This window comes from Elephas maximus, chromosome 22, assembly GCF_024166365.1.
Source record: "Elephas maximus indicus isolate mEleMax1 chromosome 22, mEleMax1 primary haplotype, whole genome shotgun sequence".
In the NCBI taxonomy this organism is placed as follows: Eukaryota; Metazoa; Chordata; class Mammalia; order Proboscidea; family Elephantidae; genus Elephas; species Elephas maximus.
The window spans coordinates 68,760,056-68,780,606 of NC_064840.1; the positions used below are offsets into that span (position 1 = coordinate 68,760,056).

At 41.5% G+C, this 20,551-nt stretch overlaps 1 protein-coding gene across 1 annotated transcript in view; it reads right to left on the reverse strand.

Moving 5' to 3' along the window:
* The window catches only part of LOC126065487 (spidroin-2-like), a 68,587-nt gene that overhangs the window by 46,998 nt on the left and 1,038 nt on the right, over positions 1-20,551 (reverse strand). The gene's annotated exons all lie outside the window — the stretch shown is intronic.

The following is a 20,551-nucleotide window of genomic DNA, read 5'->3' on the forward strand; positions in this document are numbered from 1 at the left end:
ACTCTTCCGACATGGATTGGACTGGACAATGGGCTGGAGATGCTGATGAGGAGTGAGCTACCTGCATCAGGTGGACACCTGAGACTATGTTGGCATCTCCTAACTGGAGGGGAGATGGGAGGGTAGAGGGGGTTAGAAACTGGCAAAATGGTCATGAAAGGAGGGACTGGAAGGAGGGAGGGGGCTGACTCATTAGGGGGAGAGTAAATGGGATTATGTAGTAAGGTGTATGTAAGTTTATATGTGAGAGACTGACTTGATTTGTAAACTTTCACTTAAAGCACAATAAAAATTATTCAAAAAAAAAATCTTCTGACCCATCCAGATGGAAATGAGTACCACCTCTTCTGAATACTTATGTCATCCATCCATGACCTGTGTGTTAGACATTCTGTCAAAAATAATCTTGTAGTGGAATTATTTTCCAAGACCCAGATACCTCGGCAATTAGACTCTAAGCTCACCGGTCACCGACCAAGCACAGAGTCGTTAACTCATAATCTAAGTTTTGCCAGCTGATTGGGGCTCTTTTTTTTTCCCCCCTCTTGGTCAGAGGTTAGGATTGCCAAGCCTGATTTTGCTGACCAACCACCATCTCTCTCCTCACACAGTTCAAAACCCACCTTTAGTCTCTTCATCTTGGCACAAAGAATTTAGTAAAATACTTTTATATTTTTTCTCAGTATAATGTTAAGTTGAATTAAAATATACTACCTACCTTTTGGGGAGGTTATAGAGGAGAAGTTACAGAGCCAGATAATGAAGGTTTTTGTGAGAAGAAATCTCAGCGAACTGGTAGGACCATCCCTCCACCTGGATCTGAATAACTGTCCTGCTAAATTCTCAGGAGGCTTCACTACTGACGTGCCTTCTCTCTCTCACGTTTTTGACCTTCCTCCCCCTCTGTGCATAGGCACCCCTGCTTTCTTCTACCCAGTTAATCCCTTCACCACTCATTTAAGTCACTCCTTCTTCAAGGAACCCTGACAAATGTTGGTGTTACTTGATCCCTTCTTCCTTTGGGAAGAACTCCCAATAGTGAGAAATCAACTCCAGAATTACTGGCGTCTAACGGGAATCCCTGGTGGCACAATGGTTAAGACTTCGGCTACTAACCAAAAGGTTGGCAGTTTGAATCCACCAGGCGCTCTTTGGAAACCCTGTGGGGCAGTTCTGCTCTGTCCTACAGGGTTGCTATGAGTCAGAATCAACTGGACGTCAGTGGGTTTTACTGGAGAAAGAAGGAGGGGGGCTAGGGAGAAGCTGGATGCTAGACAGACAAAAATGGCAAATGTCTACCACAGAGCAAAACAGTAAAGCAATTCTCCCTGCCTCTCTTTTCGCTAGCTAATCAACCAGACAATCTCACTAATCATTTTACAGGGAAAGGCTGCACCCTCCTAATCAGAGCTTGAGGTACAAATGAAACAAACAAAGCCGGGTACATCTACAGTTCCTTTGCAACACCCTCCTTCCCCAACTCCAAAAATGGAGAAGAATGGAAAAATGGAGAAGAAATCTAACCACTAGAGAAAGCAGACTTGGCAGTGTTCCTCATCTACCCAAAAGCATGGTATAACCTCCTACAGCCTTGCCCAATAGCTGCACACAACCCGCCCTTCTGCCTCAGAAAAGTCCCACTCCTAATTCTTGTTGTTGTTAGCTGCTGTCAAGCTGATCCCCTGCTCATGGCGGCCCCATTCACGATGGGATTGGGCCTTTGTGATCCACAGGTTTTCACAGGCTGATTTTTCAGGAGTAGATTGCCAGGCCTTTCTTCATACTCTGTATTGATCCGGAAGTTCTCCTGACACCTGTTCAGCATCATAGCAATGCATGAGCCTCCACTGACAGAAAAACAATGGCTGCACTTCAGGTGCATTGGCCAAGAATCCAACCCCACCGCGTGGAAGGCAAGAATCGTACCACCACTGAACCGCCACTGCAACTGATCCTACAAGACTTAATAAAGGTCTTTCGCTTTTAGAAAAAAAAACAAAAAAGTTCAATTAAGTCACGCTTTATGTAAGACACTGTATTAGGTACTGGAGAAGACTCACAGAACTGTAACTTTTAATCCTCCACCCAAAACCCGGCGAGGAAAATAAGACACATATGCACCACCATCCACAGTGAAATGTCTAACAGGTACCAAACAAACGGTGAACGTGATAATACTGGACCCTCCTTGGACTAGGTGTTGGTGGTTTAGAGATAGGGAGGGGACTGACACTGCATCCTACCCTCACCTCTCTTCCTCTCTGGGATTCCCTGCTGAGGGAATAATCAACATTATTTTTATAAATAGTTGGGACACATTTTGAATACCTGACTACTTCCAGACACAGAACGCCTTTGGTAAATAACACTTGGGTACAAAGCTTAGACACAAAGTATAAGTGAGCTTTCCTACTTTGTCCTACTCCAATTTATCCGGGGCGTGTGGAGCAGACCAACAGTCCCCTTACCAAACAATGCCAGGAGTACTGACACCGGAAGCCCACACGCACCCTGAGTTTTGCCCAGGTGTCCCACCCACACAGCGAGTAGGAAAGGCAAGAGGCCTGCCACACATAGGTATGGGGATAAAAGAGAAGGCAAGGCGTGTGCCGAGCTTTCCCTGGGAATGCTAGCCATTCCACAGTAGACCACAGGCAGGAAAAGAAAGCCCAAGGGGCCTTTGGCATGTAACAAATGACAATGCATGACAGATTGGGATCAATCATACGGCCAACTCCTCCCATCCTGGGGAAAAGCTTATAAGGAGGATGGTGGGAAGAGGGATTCAAAGAAGTCCCTTATTTACTCTTCCCACATCCCTACAACAAGTTCTTGATATGCTTTGTTTCACAGACCTATGAGTATTTCTAACATTCATAAATCCATTCCATTCCAATGATGATGACGAAGTCTAACTGAGGAGGACATTCACGCACGGTACTGCTATACAATGAGGTATGTGTGAGGCTCCACGAGGACCTACTATGCAGTTGGCAGGAGGTTGCTGGATGAAGCCCAAAAACACAGTGAACTTGACTTATTCATCACTGCATTTATATCACATATACAGGGCCCGGCCTGTTGAAGGCCATGGGACACCTGCAGACGAAATGAGAGCAAGACATGCCCAAAAGTAGAACCCAGGAATGCAGGGGTGGCAAATGGACTTGATAGGCATTGAAAGGCAAAGGATTCAACATTGGTTTCCCAGTCTTTTTCAAATGCCAGAAACCCATGGGTTAAGTCCACTATAGCTTTCTTGTAACATTTTCAAGAGTCCTTCATTCAGGAAGACAAATGCTATTTTTTTCTGAAGGACAGCTCATTTTCAGTTAGCTGCACAATGTCAACCTCTATGTTTTATTTTTCATTTAAATTGTAGAGAAAGGTGCTTGGATGCCACTTAGAGCTCTTGATCACTCAATGCTGTAAAAATTTGGAAACCTCCCATATGCCCACAACTTGCGTGCTCCTGGCAACTGCCCACCAACTGTACAACTTAACTTTACACCTCCATTTTTCTCTGGTGAGTATTCCCTTGGTGTTCCTTCCTCTCCCTAAGGCCCATTGTATTGTCAGGAAAAGACAAAGGCTAGAGCTCAACTTAAAGCTGAAGAGAACCCTTTTCCTGTTAATTTCAGAAACTGCTTAGAAAAATATGGCCTTTGAAAGACTGGTGGAGCTGACATATTGTAAAATGCAAATACGCACAATAAGGGCAAGGTTCTTGTTCAGCATTATATCCGTAGCATCTAGCACAGTGTTTGGCCCAGAGGTGCTCAAAGCGTATTTATCAAATAAATGACTGTGAATATGAAGATCATAAACAGTGTTATAATGAAGACTTTTTCATTAATTTTTAATATGTTGTTGAGAACTAAAAACTGTGGGCATCCATAGGGCATTGCCTGTTGTTGTTGTCACTGAGTCAGCTCTGACTCATGGAGATCTTATGTATAATACAACAAAACATTGCCTGGACCTGAGCCATCTTCACGATAGCTGGTATGTTTGAGTCCACTGTTGGGCCAATTGTGTCAATCCATCTCATTAAGGGTTTCCCTCATTTTCACTGACACTCTGCTTTAAACACTAGTTTGTTTGTTTTTTTTTTTCTGCTTTACCAAACAGGACACTGCTTAGAACTTACAAAAGGTTGAAGCATATCATTTAATTCATAACTTTATATAAAGTCATATTCCATAAAACTATCAGAGGAAATCATTGACACAACAAACGTGCAGGTTGTTTGTTTGGCTGGTTGAGATGCACTTCCTTCATTCCTACACATTCACAGAGTGTTGCAGATCCATCTGGAATGGATGATCATCAGAGTCTGAAAAGAAAGACCCATATTTCTCTAAAATATTGGCAACTATAGGCTATGCAGCTGGGAAACCCTGGCAGCGCAGTGGTTAAGAGCTCAACTGCTAACCAAAAGGTCGGCAGTTCGAATTCACCAGGCGCTCCTTGGAAAACCTATGGGGCAGTTCTACTCTGTCCTATAGGGTCGCTATGAGTTGGAATCGACTCAACAGCAACGGGTTTGGTTTTTGGTTTTATAGGCTATGCAGACCGACATTTTCCCTGACATTACAGGAACTACCTCAAGCAGCACCAGATGAAATACAAGGTTAAAAATTCAGAAATGAATGCAGCGTTGCCTGTACTCCTTGTCCAAGATTCAGGTGGGCACTAACTCACTTAGGGCTGGTATCAGAGCCTGGTAAGCTATGGAACCTTAATTATCTTCACTGAGACAGAGAACAGTCAGTCAGACCTCTGGGAGTGACTGGGAAGTTCCTTTGATCTGCAAAGAATTGTCTGGGAGCTACATAAATATGGCATTGGAAAGAGATGTCTCAAATCAACAGCTCTCAACACTGATTTCTTTTAAATGTAACTACTAAAATAGCTTGTCCTGTAAATAAAGAAACACAAATGAAGGAAAGGACCAAATGATACAAACTGTTTGAGAAAATACTACATCATCATCATAATAACATTACAACAAGAATTGTAATTATTTTTCAGTTTATAATCCAGGAGCAATAGCATGTCAGATAAATTTATAACATGCTTAGGCTACTACGCTAGTTTTAATGGGTGGTCGCTATTAAATGTTAGTAATGAAAAATGTAAAACAATTATAAATGACACCAGAGTCACGAGCTTAAGAGAATGAATGATGGCCAAATAATATGGTAGAAAATGACTCTGTCACTACAGACTCCCAACGGTATCTCAGAAAAACCTTACTCGAGATAAAAAACAAAGGTATGTTTTCTGATAATAGAATTTAATTCAAGGTGTTATTCTATTTTCTCCTCTTAAAACAGAAACTACATTTCTTCCAAGGACAGGTGTTGATATACATTTTTTAATCTGAAAAGAAAACGGAAATATGCTCTCCCCCATTTGGTGAGGTTTGCCTGTAAGAGTGTTACTATCTCTCTCGGCAGATTCACCCTGTGTTTGTTAGGACAGAAGTTCTCCAAAGAAGGGGCAAGTGTCTAGCGTTGATAACACACTCTCTGTTCTCATTATTTTTCTAACTCAAGGCAAACGTATGCAACGTGCTTTGGCAAATGATTTTTACATGCTCTGCAAACATAAAACGAAACACAATCCTATCTCCCCCAAAAGTGCCATCTCAACTATGACATCCTCCCTAGAGACTTCCTTGGTTAGCCCCTGCAGAGGCGCCTTCTCCTTCATCAGACCACCTGGGGCACTTGTCTTTTCTCTAGTTGAGAGTGCACACTTCCTTTCTCTTCAGCTGGATTATAAATTCCTCAAACTTCCCACATCCCATAGAACAACAGTCATGGCATGCCAGGAGCAGTGATCAGTAACAATTTGCTGATTTAGGGAGGGCAAGAAGTAAATACTGTTACTTGGACTATACACATGATAATGCTCGTCTTCCCCCCGCCCCCCCCCCCCCACCCACCAAGAGCCAGGTAGAGAGAGGCTGCATTTAGCATATAAGGGAACTTTCTAACTGCCTGACTTGATTCTGAATCCCAGCTCCACCAATGACCCAGCTTTGTGGTTTTGGGCAAATTCCGTAACTGCTCTGAGACAATTTCTCCATCTGTAAAATGGGTATAATGGTACCAATCTCTTTGGGTTATTATCAGGATTTGGTGAGATGAGAAATAGGATGGACCTAGCACACAGCAAACACACTGAATAAACCCAAGTAATTAGTAGGGAGAAGATAGGAAGCAGCAGTATGTCTTTTTTTTTTTTTTGTGGGGGGGGCATAGCTATAAAAAACATTGATTTTCATCTCATTCAATTCTCCTAAGATATTCTCAATGCAAAAATTCTGCTCTCAGCCTGATTCCACAAAGCACACAGCAAGATGGGATATCTTTCCAAATCCCTGAGCCCAAAACGTTTGAGCAACTGCCCTGCACTCCAGTTGGGCAAGTGGAGTCTGGCAGATTGCTGTTTCTCTGTGTGTGCCGGAAGGTTCCCTGAGAGTTATTCTGGGAACAGGGCCATTCAGTTCCCCTTCCCAAGGGCACTTGCCCCAATCTGTTCCTGCTTAGGCTCAGGGCTCAGCATGCACCCCAGAGAGGTGGATCTCCTCTCTCCTTTCTGTCGGAGATTCAGCCCACACTCTCTCATCCCTTCCCAGCCTCATACCTCCTCCCGTGGTGCCCAGCTGCTCTCCCAAGGAATGCCCTTACTTGGTGCTTCATTACTGTTCATTCTTGGCGCCATGTCCATGAGTCCATTTGGAAAGGGCATGCCATCATCTTTTTGTTTCTTCTCTCTCAGTGTTTCTCACCTGCTGCTGCTGCTGCCACACACAGTGTTCAGAAGAAAGAACACCACTCAGTGCCAGCAAGACTGAACCTGGACGAATGCTCCTCTCCAACCAACAAGCTGCGCAAGTCATGACTCATGCTAAGGGATGCTGCGTGTTACAGCAGTGCTTCTCAAACTTCAGCAAACTCAGAAACACCTGGAAAGCAATAGTCTGGAGGAGACCACAGATGTGCATTCCTAATGGGCACCTGGGTGGTGTGCTGCTTCTGATCCAATGATCCAGTGATCCAAAGGCACTTTGTTAAAGGACTTCTTAAAGGACTTTGTAAAGGACCTCCCCAAAGACTTTGTTAGAGGACCCCTGGTTTGTAAGGGAATGGACAGCTCAGCAATACAGTAGATGAAGTTCATCTTTATTTCCACCTCTATTGCTACCTCCTTCCCTCTCCTCAGCTACACTGTGTTCTTGCCGCCTAGAGTCTGCATCCACAGTCACTATCCTTACCTCTCTCCGATTAATGTTAATAAGGTGCTTACAATGGTCTGGGTGTTGTGCTAACCACTGTACACATATTATCTCGGCTAACACTCACTCATCTTCAAGAGAGACATTACTATTCTCATTTCACAAAGAGAAAACTAAAAACCAAGCTTAGAAATATTAAGCAATGTTCCCAAGGCCACCGCAATAGGTAAGTCTAGGAGTCAAGGACTGTACCCTTGAACAGTACGCTACGTCTTCTTTAGACTCCAGCTCTTTCTCTACTGGACCACACCTGTCTCATTCCTTTCCTAGAGAAATATTAACAAGTGTAATGTATGGTGTCTCTTGTTAGAAAACAGACTTGTTACCATTTCTTTTAGAAATGCAATGCCAACACTGCACACAATAACATGGCATGTTCATCATAGGCCATCGAAGACAAAGTTTTGTCCAAGAGGATCTGATTTCAGTACTCAAAGCACATTGAGTCCTCCCTGCCTAAAGACAGATGTACACTCCTTTGGAGCATCACAGCAAAGTCTACCTTTAGCAACGGTACCCACTAAGATAGAGAAGCAAGGCCACCTCGCTAAGCTTATGGTACAATGAGACTGCACTGTTCAGAACCTCATCATGCTTCTAACAGGGCAGATAGGATGACCCGAATACAATCGAAGGTTCTGCCTCTCAGCAGCTGCGTGACCTTTGTTAAAGTTCGGTGAGCCTCTTCGAGACTCAGGTTAAAACTGAAATGAAATGATACACCTTGCAAGATTGTTCTAAGGATTAAGTGAGGGAAACTATGTAAAACGTTCAACTCCACAAAAGTGAATTCTCTTCTGGGTCAACTTCTGACTTTTCAGGATACCTTCAACGTTATTAATTGATAAAGCCTTAGTGACCAGGAATCCAGGGGCTCCAACCCAGATAGGTGCTGTGTTGTTGTTTGTTGCCTTCGAGCTGGTTCCGCTTCATAGAGACCCTATGTACAACAGAATGAAACGCTACCCGGTCCTGCAACATCCTCACAATTGCTATGCTTGAGCCCATTGTTGCAGCCACTGTGTCAATCCATCTCCAAAATCGACTGGTGAGTCTCAGGACAAACTCTGGACTGAATGAGCCAGGACCTCCAGCAGTCTAGCCCAGGAAGCTGAGTATTCTAACATGCAACCATTCTGGAAACCTCTGGCCTGCCCAATATCAGATCACCTGGTGCAGTAACACATCCGTGGTTCTCCTGAGGGAACCACACTGAGGGGCTCGGCTGCAGGTCAGAGGTCCCAGAGCTTTTCTTCCTATTTTTTGTAGCTTTCCTTTTCATCCTTTGCCCATTCCGTTTGATTTATAATGTGTGAGTTTCATAAATATAACTCCCAGCTTACTTACACTGCATTGAGATTAGCAAAACTCACCGTAAAAAATCCTCGCGTGCAAACGGTATTACTGCCGAGAAAGGAAACAGATGAAAACAGATTCAAAACCATTCTTTCCATGGTGTTTCCAACTCCGTATGCAAATAACAGCTATGAATGCACACCAACTCAGCTGCTTAGTAGACAATAAAAAGACTGTATATGGGCGGGCAAGAGAAATGCATTCGGTTGCTGTCAGAAAAATAACTTTGCATTTCTTGACTGCTGCTTGGTAAAATGCTCAGTCATAGCTTCAGATAAAGGTAGCTCCTGGATCAGACTAACACATGGTTCAAGGACATTTTATCTCAATTTTTTTTTTATTAGATTGATAGGTGTCACTTCCTCAAGGAGTTACGTGACGATGCATTAAATTCTCATAGGACCTGAGTGCCGACTATAGAGACAAGTAGTTTGTTCTCAAGTCAGTGTCTCAAGGAAAATTTGAACGATCATTTCTTACTGAAATGGCTTATGTGGTACCTGGGAAAGACTTCTCAGCTAAGGATAAAAACACTCATAAAAATGTGACCTTCAGCAACACTTTAGTGACGTGATACATAACAATCAACTTTGATTTTTTTTTTAATCATATCTACACACTACCCATCAGATCTCTCAGGGGCAGCCATTCCTCCCAACCCCATACCCCCAAGAAAAAGACTCAGAGTGCTTAAAACTCCTCCTGCTGAGCAGTGGGACACACACCTCAAATTCTCATAAAAATACCAGACTTAATGGTCTGACTGAGACTAGAAGGACCCTGGAGGTCATGGTCCCCAGACATTCCGTTAGCCCAAGACAAGAACCAAAGCCAACTCTTCAGACAGGGATTGGACTGGACTATAAGACAGAAAATGATACTGGTGAGGAGTGAGTTTCTTGGCTCAAGTAGACACATGAGACTATGTGGGCAGCTCCTGCCTGGAGGGGAGATGAGAGGGCAGAGGGGGACAGAAGCTGGCTGAAAGGACACAGAAATAGAGGGTGGAGAGAAGGAGTGTGCTGTCTCATTAGAGGGGGATCAAGTAGGAGTATACAGCAAGGTGTATATAAATTTTTGTATGAGAGACTGACTTGATTTGTAAACTTTCACTTAAAGCACAAAAAAAATTTTAAAAAGAAACAAAAAAACTCCTCCTGCTACTTATGTTCAAATAAATCAAAATATTTCTTAAACCAATCTTAATAACCCAAAGGTTGGTCACCAGTACTTCAACTCACTCCTGCCTGGGTTCCCCTCTGGCACTAGCCAGATCTGCTCTAAGTCAGCTGAGATGCTAACTACAGTGTGTACTTTTCAATCCTCCTTTCACTGGATCTCGCTGCCTCCCAGGCCTGTAGTGAAGATTAAACAAGGTCATATGTGTAAAAGCGTCTGGCATGTAGTCAGCACTTAGGAAACGCTAGTTCAGGCTCTCCCTCACCCATTTTCCAAAACGATTTTCTAGGGACTCGGAGACACAGCCGACCACTTCCTCGATCCTGAATCCTGTCCAGGTCTTCCTTTCACTTGTCTGTCTGCTCCTCATCTGCCCCCTCTGCCTCACCTCTGAAGGCTTCATTCTGGACCCACTTTTCCTGACGCTCTACTCTCTTTGCCTAAGCAATTTTATCTACCCCACGAAGCTAGGAATGCCACATCCATGCCCAATTCCCGCACTTATAAATCCAGCCCACATTTCTTTTCTGAGCTCCAACTCCATACACTCAATGCACTCAATTGTTTACTCAGTATTTCCATTTGGGTTTTAAAAAAATAAAAAAAAAAACCCTGATTTTCCTGCAAGCTTCTCCAGTTGTAGTATCTACCAAGCACACAACTGTTTTTCAAGAAACGTGGGAGCTATTCACCACACCTCCCTCTGCTAGCACTTCCCTCCACAGCCAAGACTAAAAGACACCTCCAAAGTGATCTCAAACCCTCTTGCTTCTCTTCACCTCTCCTGCCTCCACTCTAGTCCAAGCCTACTTTCTATCTCACCTGGAGCCCTTACCTGAGTTCCCTGAATGCACTCCAAGCCCTTCCAGTCTATTCTCTGCACAACAACCAGTCGTACAGTTTGAAAAAACAAAAATCTTGTAACCCTCAAGCTCAAAACCTTTTCAATGGATTCCCGTGTTTTTAGGATAAAGCCTGGCTCCCTAAACATGTCTTACCAGGCCCTGTGTGTTCTGATTCCTCCTCAGACCTTATTCTTGCCTCTCTCCTTGGCACTGACCCACCTCTCTCTCTGCAGTTCCTCACCCCTGCTGAAAGCTGGAAATGCCCTCCTCTCCTCCTCCTCCCCTGCTCCTCTCCTCCTTCCTCCTCTCCGCCCTCCGAGAAACACCTCTTTTTCAGGAAGACCTTCTTCTACCTTTCAGACTAAGAGAGATTCTTGTTATGTGTTCTCACAGTACCTAAAAACAGTTTTCCCTTATTAACCTTAATACAATTTTAATTACATTTTATACAATTTTTTGTGCGACACAAAAAACAAAATGGACACATTGCTTCTCTTTTCCTATTAGTTACCTAATTTGTTTAGAAATCTCATGATCCCCATAATTTAATTAATTAGTGTACTCAGAACGGCCCCCTGCAATGTCTCTACAGGGTGGGAAGGCCAAAATTAAGAGGAATGAAATATGACTCTGGGCCTACACAAACTAATCATAAAATCACCAATAATTCCTGCTAACAGGAAGTAGGTGGGTGATACTGGCACCTTGAGAAATATTACTGAGTATGTAATGACAGTTACTTAGCAAGTTACTGGAAATAAAACTACTGAAAAGTTAACGAAAGCAATTAAAAACAGTGGATAGATTACTCATCAATACATTTAATACACTGGACAGGTTTAACCTAACAATTCTGCTTTTATAGGCCGCTTCATCAGCCATTTTTAATTTATGCTACAAAGAAGAAATGTGCATGGTGAAACCCAATTAAGTCAGCAGTGATAAAGGTTGAAAGCATTTCTCCACAGTCCCTATATCAAAATGATTTGTTTAACATGGAGCTCGAAAAGACATCTGAACATGCCAGTGGAACACAGGGTGAATATGGCCTGACGCTCTTCACTTTCAATGGAATCAAGTGAAGCCAAACATAGCGGGCATTAAACTTTAAAAGATTTATTGCAAAACTCACCCATAAAATGCCAAGCTAAACACAAGGAAGAGTATGTAGTTAGCATGCTATTTATCTTCAATAAACACATACGGCTTTTATGATCTGCTGTTCCACTGCAATGAGGCAGCAGAAGGCAAATTTGTTTACTTTGCAGAGGACAGCTCTGCCATTAAAAATAAAACCACCATGACAAATTCCACTGAGGCTTGAGAACCAGTCTCTCTCAACCAATTTGGTCTCAAGTGAGATGTTCAACTATGCCTCAGGTGCTAGCATGGGTCTCTTTCAGATGGAAGAGAAGACTAGAACATCTCACGGTCTGCACATTCACTGGGTAGAAATAAACGACTATATTTGAGCCATTTTATAGTTGGGGTACCATTTGTTACAGCGGTCAGCCTTCCATAAGTAACTAGTACACCTACTATGAAGAAGGCAACGTTCTGGCGTATAAAGGTAAGTAAGTCACAGTCCTGGCTACAAGTCCGCGTTTCTATTAAAAAGCATTCATTGCTTTTCTTTGTTACGAAGTTATGCACATTCATTATAGAAACCTTTGAAAATACAAATAACAATATGAAGAAAAATTTTAAGCATCAATAACCCAGGGATTAAGCACTGTTAACATTTTGCTATATAGCTTTCCAGGCTTTTATTTCTCTGGGTAGGAGGAGGTGGGGGAAGGAGATGATAGATAGAAAGACGGATGGACAGACAGATGAGTGTATGGATAGATCAGATAGGTAGACAATAAAAGCAAAGACACTCGTAACACCGTTTTCTGACTTGACAATATACTATGAACATATATATCTCTTATTCTAAGTTTTTCAAAGACTACATAATTACCCCATTATTAGCCCAGTGAAGGACACAGTCAATCTAAAAAAATGGGTAGCAAAGGTACAAGAGGTAGATAGGGAAGTAGGGCATTCTGGGAAAAGGAAAAAACTGGTGCAAATGCCAGGTGCTCTGAAGTTGCTGGGCACCTGTGGAGCAGTGCCATCAGTACAGCACAGGATTCTAGGTAGGAGAAGGAACCAGAGGACAAATAAAAGCGGTATCTTAGAATGATTCATCCTCTAATGTAGTATTTAATGGAAGGGAATTGGAGCAGTACACAGAATTAAAAAACCATTGCCGTCAAGTCATTTCCGACTCATAGTGACCCTATAGGACAGGAACTACTGCCCTATAGAGTTTCCAAGGAGTGGCTGGTGGATTTGAACTGCCGATTTTTTGGTCAGCAGCTGAGCTCTTAACCACTGTGCCACCAGGGCTCCAGTAAACAGAATAGAGGCAGGGAAATTAAGGATAAAAAATGGAAAAGTAATGAATAGATGAAATCAGTTAAGTTTCTGATAATAATCCAAGTATGATGAGGTGTCTCTCTAGACTGAGTTCACAGCAATATGAACAGAAATACAATATTCTTATGAAGACCGTTTAAGACCATTTTCGTAGTTTTCAAGGCCCAGCTGATTTTGTTGGTATTTACTGAGCCAGTCTCCACTGTCTTTGTGTTACCCAGTGTCTTCAGGTTCAGGCCAGATGTTGGGGGAATTGAGTGCTGGAGAGATGGATACCTCTATTCATTCCTCAGTTTTCTGAGACCCTTACTTTCTTATTAATGACCGTGGAATTAGAGACATTAACATTGGATAGAAAGCAAAAATAATATAAAAACTGCTCACCAGAATAATCCTATTCCAAAATGCTAGAGTTTTTCTTTTTTTTTTTTAATACTCACTCCAATGAAAGAGAAAGTGCTAGTGCTTCTGGGGACAAGATGTGACCAATCTCAGTGGATGAGGATGGGGACAGTGGAGTAAAGAAAGAAACTTCACAGAGAAGTTCTCCCTTGCAAAGAAGTAGAGAGCCTAGAAGGCTCGGCACCATGACCCTTTGATGACAGGACATTGAGCACACCCACTCTGAGCAGACCACCATCCTGGTACTCACTAAAGCACCCTAACTCCCAGAATCACCTTCCAAGGGTGCAGTCTGACTAAAAACTTTACTTGAAGCAAACACAGCTATTCATTTCCTCCTCTGGAGACGGCTACCATCTTCTTTTACAGAAGGAAAGCCAGACAGTGGGAGAAAATTGCCACCTCATCTTTTTTTTTTTTTCTTTAGCTGCACTGATAACACCTCATGTCCCATAGTGCCTCCAGGGCCGGCTGAGAAAGAGATGGGAAAGGACCTCATTACTCACCAGAGCCAAGTGGACACCTGCTGTCCCTCCTGCTATCTAACCAAGAGCTGACGTGGTGTGAGAAAAAATAAAAAACTGGAAAGGAACTCTTCCAAAATCATTTTTATTACTTCTTAGGGACTCAAGCAGTGCTTCTCCCATCTTCAGTTACAAGGAGAACTGTTTCAACATAAGGTATAACTTACAGTAATGAAGTGGTTAAACACCTGGGAGTGGAGATCAAGGGTGAACACATAATTTCTGAATATGGAGGTCTAGTACTCACATTGAATATATTGAATTACCATGGACTGCCAGAAGAACAAACAAATCTGTCTCGGAAGTACAGCCAGAATTTTGCTTAGAAGCAAGGATGGCAGGACTTCAGCTCACATACTTTGGACATGTTATCAAGAGAGATCAGTCCCTGGAGAATGACATCATGCTTGATAGAGGGTCAGCAAAAATGAGCAAGACATTCAATGAGATGGATTGACACAGTGGCTTCAACAATGGGCTCAAACACAACAACAATTGTGAGGATGGCGCAGGAAGGGGTGGTGTTTTGTTCTGTTGTACACAGGATTGCTACAAGTCGGAAGTGACTCGATGGCACCTAACAACAACAGTACCCAAAATGAGCTGAGATGATTTGGGAATAGGTGTGCTCAGAACAATGGAAGGGATTCACTGACTCTTCGAAATCCTTTGTGTATTTGTAAATATTTACAACACAGTTTCTTGTTTGTTTTTGTTCTGTTTTTTCCTTTTGCTGCTATACAGAATGAATACTGTTCAGGAATAATTGAGGAAAATGAAGTTTAGGGAAATTGAATAACCTTTCCTTCAAAACCAAGAGTCAAGCCGAAGGTGAGACTCTAGAATGACAAAAAAAAAAAAAAAAAGAGTGACAGGAGGAGAAAATGGTGCCCTGCTAGATTTGGCTCCAAATGCTACTTCCTACAGAAACACATCTCACCCAATTAGAGACCTAAAGGCAAAGAAATAGAGGGGTTTTTCTCCCCTTTCTAAATTTAGCCCAGAATAGTGATTACCACTATCCAATCAGCTGGAATGTTCCAGTCATTTACTCCTTCGCTTAGATATTATTCAGGTTTAATCTATGCAAAAGAAAAAATCAAGCTACATGTCATCTGTCAAAGAGGCAACAAAGATGCAAAACTCAAGGAATATAAGGTATAACCATGTGGTTTTAGTTAATCCTTCAATTCTTCTAATTGTTTTAGCTTCCTTTTCCTTAATGGCAATTCTCAGATTAGAGACAAACATTTGAGAAGATGGTTATTACAGCCTTGGGCTTTCCAAATTCGCCAAAGCAGACACTGCTTCACATCTTTTATCAAGCCCCCTCCATGCTTCGGGCTCCTGGGTAAACCCACTATTAAGATTCTAGTAGCCTTCGCCAGGTACATTCTGTTGTGCTGGGCTCGGTTCAGCTCAGATAATCTGCCAAAGCAGAATAAAAAGAAACAATTCCTTCTTCGATGTTCTTTTGGCCCCTCGTTACCTCCTAAATCTGGCAATCAGCTCCAGAATCATACACCACTCTGAGCTGTTTTCTTCTAGTTACCAACACCGTGGCAGACATCCAGAGCAAGAACTTTGGCCTTTGGGGAAAAGCATCTCAACTAGAGATGCAATGTACGTTACCATTCGTACCTTCATGAGATGAACAAAGGGCCTAATAGGAACTGAAAGACCACTTGCATGCACAGTCGTGTGATCTAAGAACTCCGTTTTCTTACATACTTGGACTGAGACGGCCAAAATCCAAGGCGTCAAGACAGGGCTAGTCAAGGTGATAATGAACAGCAATCCTGTACTTCATTTTCTCTCAGACTAAGACCCACATGTGGGCCCCATTGCTCACCTCAAAGATTCCCTCACAGTGTCTTCAAAACGGAAGTAGAGATGAAAGGAAAGCACAGGTGAAGACTGGGTTGGAAAGCGGTAGGATTTTTTCCCATGTATCATTCAAGCTATGGGTAAACTAAGTGTCTTGTTGATATTTTTGTTATGAAAAACAAGGTATAAAATATCCTGGGTCTCTTGAAGAGATATCCTGGTTCTCTTGAACAGATATCCTGGTTCACTTGAAGAAGGCCAAATCATAAGGTATGTATCCCTTTACACATACATCTCTCTAGGATGCCTGGATGGCCAGTTTACATTTGGGGAAACTTTTTCTACAATCGGATCTTCGTCAAGCAGAGATTAGTCAACCCATTTTCAGCCTTAAAATTCATCAATATTTCTTTTGTTCTATCATCTCCAATCTGGACAGATCACGTGAGGACGGAAATCCAGAATGCAAGCTTTCAGAAACAGGTTTACCTTAAGCGCGAAAGACCAAATCAGAGCACTAAACAACTTAGGCAGTAGGAAACAGAGTCCCTCCACGAGCACAACCCTTCAATTCTGTGCGACTTAACTCTGTATGTATTCTGTAAGTCCTCAACGAATTCACCTTTATCTTCAAAAGTATGATAGGATGTATCACTAAGCAGTTGTCCAAATATTATAATAAAGAGAATGATATTTGGGGACATGGGGAATGACCTAGACAGGTCATCCATTCTTTCAAAATATTATTTTAATTTTAACTTCAGTTTTATGACATTGTAAGAGCATAAAGTAACATACACATGTACAAATTTGAGGAGTCATATACAGACTGAAACTGTCCACAATACTAATTTCGGTTATTGAAAAATAAGAACATTAAAAATTTGTTTTCAGTTTATGAAGTCTTTGATTAAAGCATGTTTAGTTACCATTTGTCTTATTTTTAGTAACAAATTGCTTGAGTCATTAACAGCCGTAATTGTATATTTCTTGTTTCCACTATTACTTTTACTCCAATAAAGCTAATTAAAAAATACCCGTTCTATAAGTGCTATTTTTTTCATATCATTTACCCATGTCAGAAATGAACATATGAACAAAAAAACTAATTACTTTTGAGTACCAAGGGCCTTCGGACACGCAGCCAGTTCATAAATTGTCACTAATTTTAAACATAGCTTTTAAAATACTGTGTTCATAATTAGGAAGAAAATGGGCATTGAAGCAAAGGAGATTTCCTGAACAATTAATAGATCATATTTGACAAGGGCAATGGGCTGCCCAATCATGTCTTTTGCTCTCATTTGCTACATACAGCAGAAGCACAGCTCATTGTTTTGATCCTCAACATTTAAGCTTCCCAGCCTTACCTAACACATTAGGTCATATGGTAAAACTTTCCCTAGGCTCAGAGGATTTATAGATTTCCCATATCTGATGAGAACGATCCCCTAGTGCTAGTAAAATATTCTATTTTAACTGAAGCGTTTAAATTCATTTTTAAATTTTTTTTTTTATTTTAAGGACTTAACTTCCCAAATGACCTACCTTGGTTCCATTTTTGTATTTAACCTAAATATAAATAAATACACAGTTTCTCTACCCAACAGAAAGAAGTCTTTTTAAATATAGTACAGATTTTTGACAGCAAGATTTATAACGTTTAGAGGGAACAGTCGCAAACACTTGGGAAATTAAATTTACATGTGTATTTATGAAATACAAGCCGTCAAGCTGTATCTGTTCCTGTCGCTCCTTTCTTAATATGGCTTTTATTAATAATGATTTTCTTCAATGCTGGCTGGAAAATCCCTGCAGCACTTTCTTCATTTTCACAACACCGTAAGGTCAGTGCACTTTATTAAGCAGTTATTGAGGATATTATAAAGAGTGAGTCCCATTTGTCATAAATATCTGATAAACATGTTTACGTTATCAATATATACAATATATCAATACATACATACATCTTCGTTCCAATCTCATATGATACAGAAAATATTTAGGCTGGCTTGTGAGGCCACGATTGATGTACAGATCTTGCAGGGTCCAATTACAGATGTCATTCAACATCAGTATTTTCACCACTTATTGGAAATTAGTCTCTGCCTAGTAGAACCACAATCCTCTGAACACTGAAAGTGTAGTGAATCAAGCAATGACTTGTTTGAATAATAGAAATTTAATTGAATAGCAAATTATTTTGCATTCTGATGAACATAAAACCTAGAAATATTTCTGAGGTTGTTCAGTGAGCAAGCAAAAAAGAGCTTTTTTTGTTTGTGTCTTTTTTTTTTTTTACAGACACTGCTCAGGAGTTTATAAGTTTATCTTAGAGGGGGAAAAGAAAAAAAATCAGGAAAAGACTTCTATTAGCTCAACCCTAAGGCTAATCTGTTGCATGTGTAGTTTCTACACTACTAAGCAACTTGCAGGAAACAACCCTGCAGCTGAGAGTATGACAGCTGGAAACTGTGCCCCTGGGTACAATATAGCAAAATGACTTTGCTATATTCACCTCTCCAGCCTAGCATCATGGCTCAAGCCGGAACACAGCCATCACGCCCCTGGGGTGGCTCATGACGTTAGATAAGGACCCTCTTCTCCATTACTCTCCCTGAAATCTTCTTACCAGAAATACACAGAGCCAGCTCAAGCAGGACAAATCAGCCCCTATTCTCTATATAATTTTTTTTCCAGTTGTTTGTGGTCTTTTTGCCTGGTAGGTTTTTTTTATGACATTGTTAACCGAGAATAAACAACTGGATGGATTTATAAGTTTACACACACAAAATGGTCCAAGTATGGATTTACGCGGGTTTTTATTTACCTTTTTCCTCCAATATTGCAATAACTACCATGTTCATTAAAGTGCAAGAGAAACTTTCGGCATTATTTCCATTAGTCCTTCACTAAAGCTGTTAGTTTCATGCAATATTCTACTTTTAAAGCACATAACACTAAAATCACCAAACATACACAATCATGACACCAACTCAGCAACAACTTCAGGATTTCTTAATCTACTCAACTGCATGTAGGGGCATTTCCGATTCATTTTAGAAACTGCTCTGCTTAGCATGCCACAACTTACAACTCTGTATTTCCTTTGGCTGGTAAAGAAAAGGGCAATACTACCTACCTTCGAGGAAGCTTCCCCTTTAAAACACAAAAACAGAACAGCATCCCTCCAGACAACAGGCATTTCCCATTGCCAAACATCCTCTGGATGCTTACCAGAGATTTACCACTGAAGCCTGACATTTACCTCTGGTTTAAAAACACAACTAACACCACTGCTAATCTAGCAACGCACCCCCAAGCCAAGCATCACTGCCAACCATGATCCCATTTACATCAACTTCCCATGATGTATATAGTAAAAGATATATCACAACTTATATGGTTTGGGGCAAAAGCAAAATCCTTCCCGAATTCGATACAATAAAACACATGAAAACTGGATGATGGTCTGGCTTAAGTGGTTTGTTTCAGATTCTGTAACTGAGTAACATCGGCTGCAGTACGATGGCATTGAGCTTTTATGTTCCCTAATTTTTAATAAGATAGCTCCCAGCAGAGCGCTTCCCATGTTTTACAGTGACATCTATCAGCCAGTCCTGGGGAATCCCAACGTCATTCAGTCTTCTTCAGCACCACTCTCTGCGAACAGCTTCTGTCCACACAGTGGTACAATCTTGACAGGTCTCTGGCGCACAAAGTGCACTGTGAAAATAAGGCAATGATGTCTGCACCATGCTCCTGCCTCACACTCAAACCAAACAGTCAGGTAATGAATTAACTGCAGGACATAAGCACCTCAAATGCCACCATAAATTTAAATAATTGGGCCATCGCCAGATACAAATTTAGAAGAAGTGACACACTTGGTATCATAAGCAGGCAGAACGTGGCACGGCACAGAGTTTTGTAAAAAGTCAATTAACCCATCTATTAGATACATAAAGATGGAGGGGGAAAAGCTATTATGTGTGTTAGAATTTGTGATGTGCAATCATGTTAATGTATGGTTTGAGAAGAAATCCTGCTATGTTTTAGTGATTATATGGTAATGAGGAAATTATACAGGTACTTAGATCTTAGAAATTATTTTATGAATGGCATAAATGTAATGCTACCTCAAAAGTGTACTCAGATCATCACCTAATTTCTCAAACCTGACTATATCAAGGACACCTGCAAAGAATACTTTCCAATGGGAAAAAGTCTGGGATATCGAATGTTAAACTTATCTTTCGAAATTTTTCTTGAGGGCCTACACCTGAAGCTCCATAATTACGTTCATCTGTCCTGAGTCACTGATGTGCCAAACCAAAATACTGTGAAAAAGAGACAACCTTGAGATGATTTCAAAGACACACACTGTATACTTTTCACATGCACGTATTCGCAAGGTACGAACTGCACCTATCTGTTAGACAGTGAGTGTGCCCCAAACTCCGCCACATCTACAGAGACGCTTCAATGCACTGTCTTTTTTCTTGTGTGGCTCTCCACAGAAACAAATCTCTGACCACCTCCACACTTACGACTCCAAGTGAAAGGAAGGCATTAGAATCCCGTAGGGCTCACCCTTCCTCCTTCAAAGAAAAAAACCCAGACGGCGACCCATAATCAACAGCTCCTAACCCAAATCGAATAATCCACAGGCAAGAAAGCAGCCA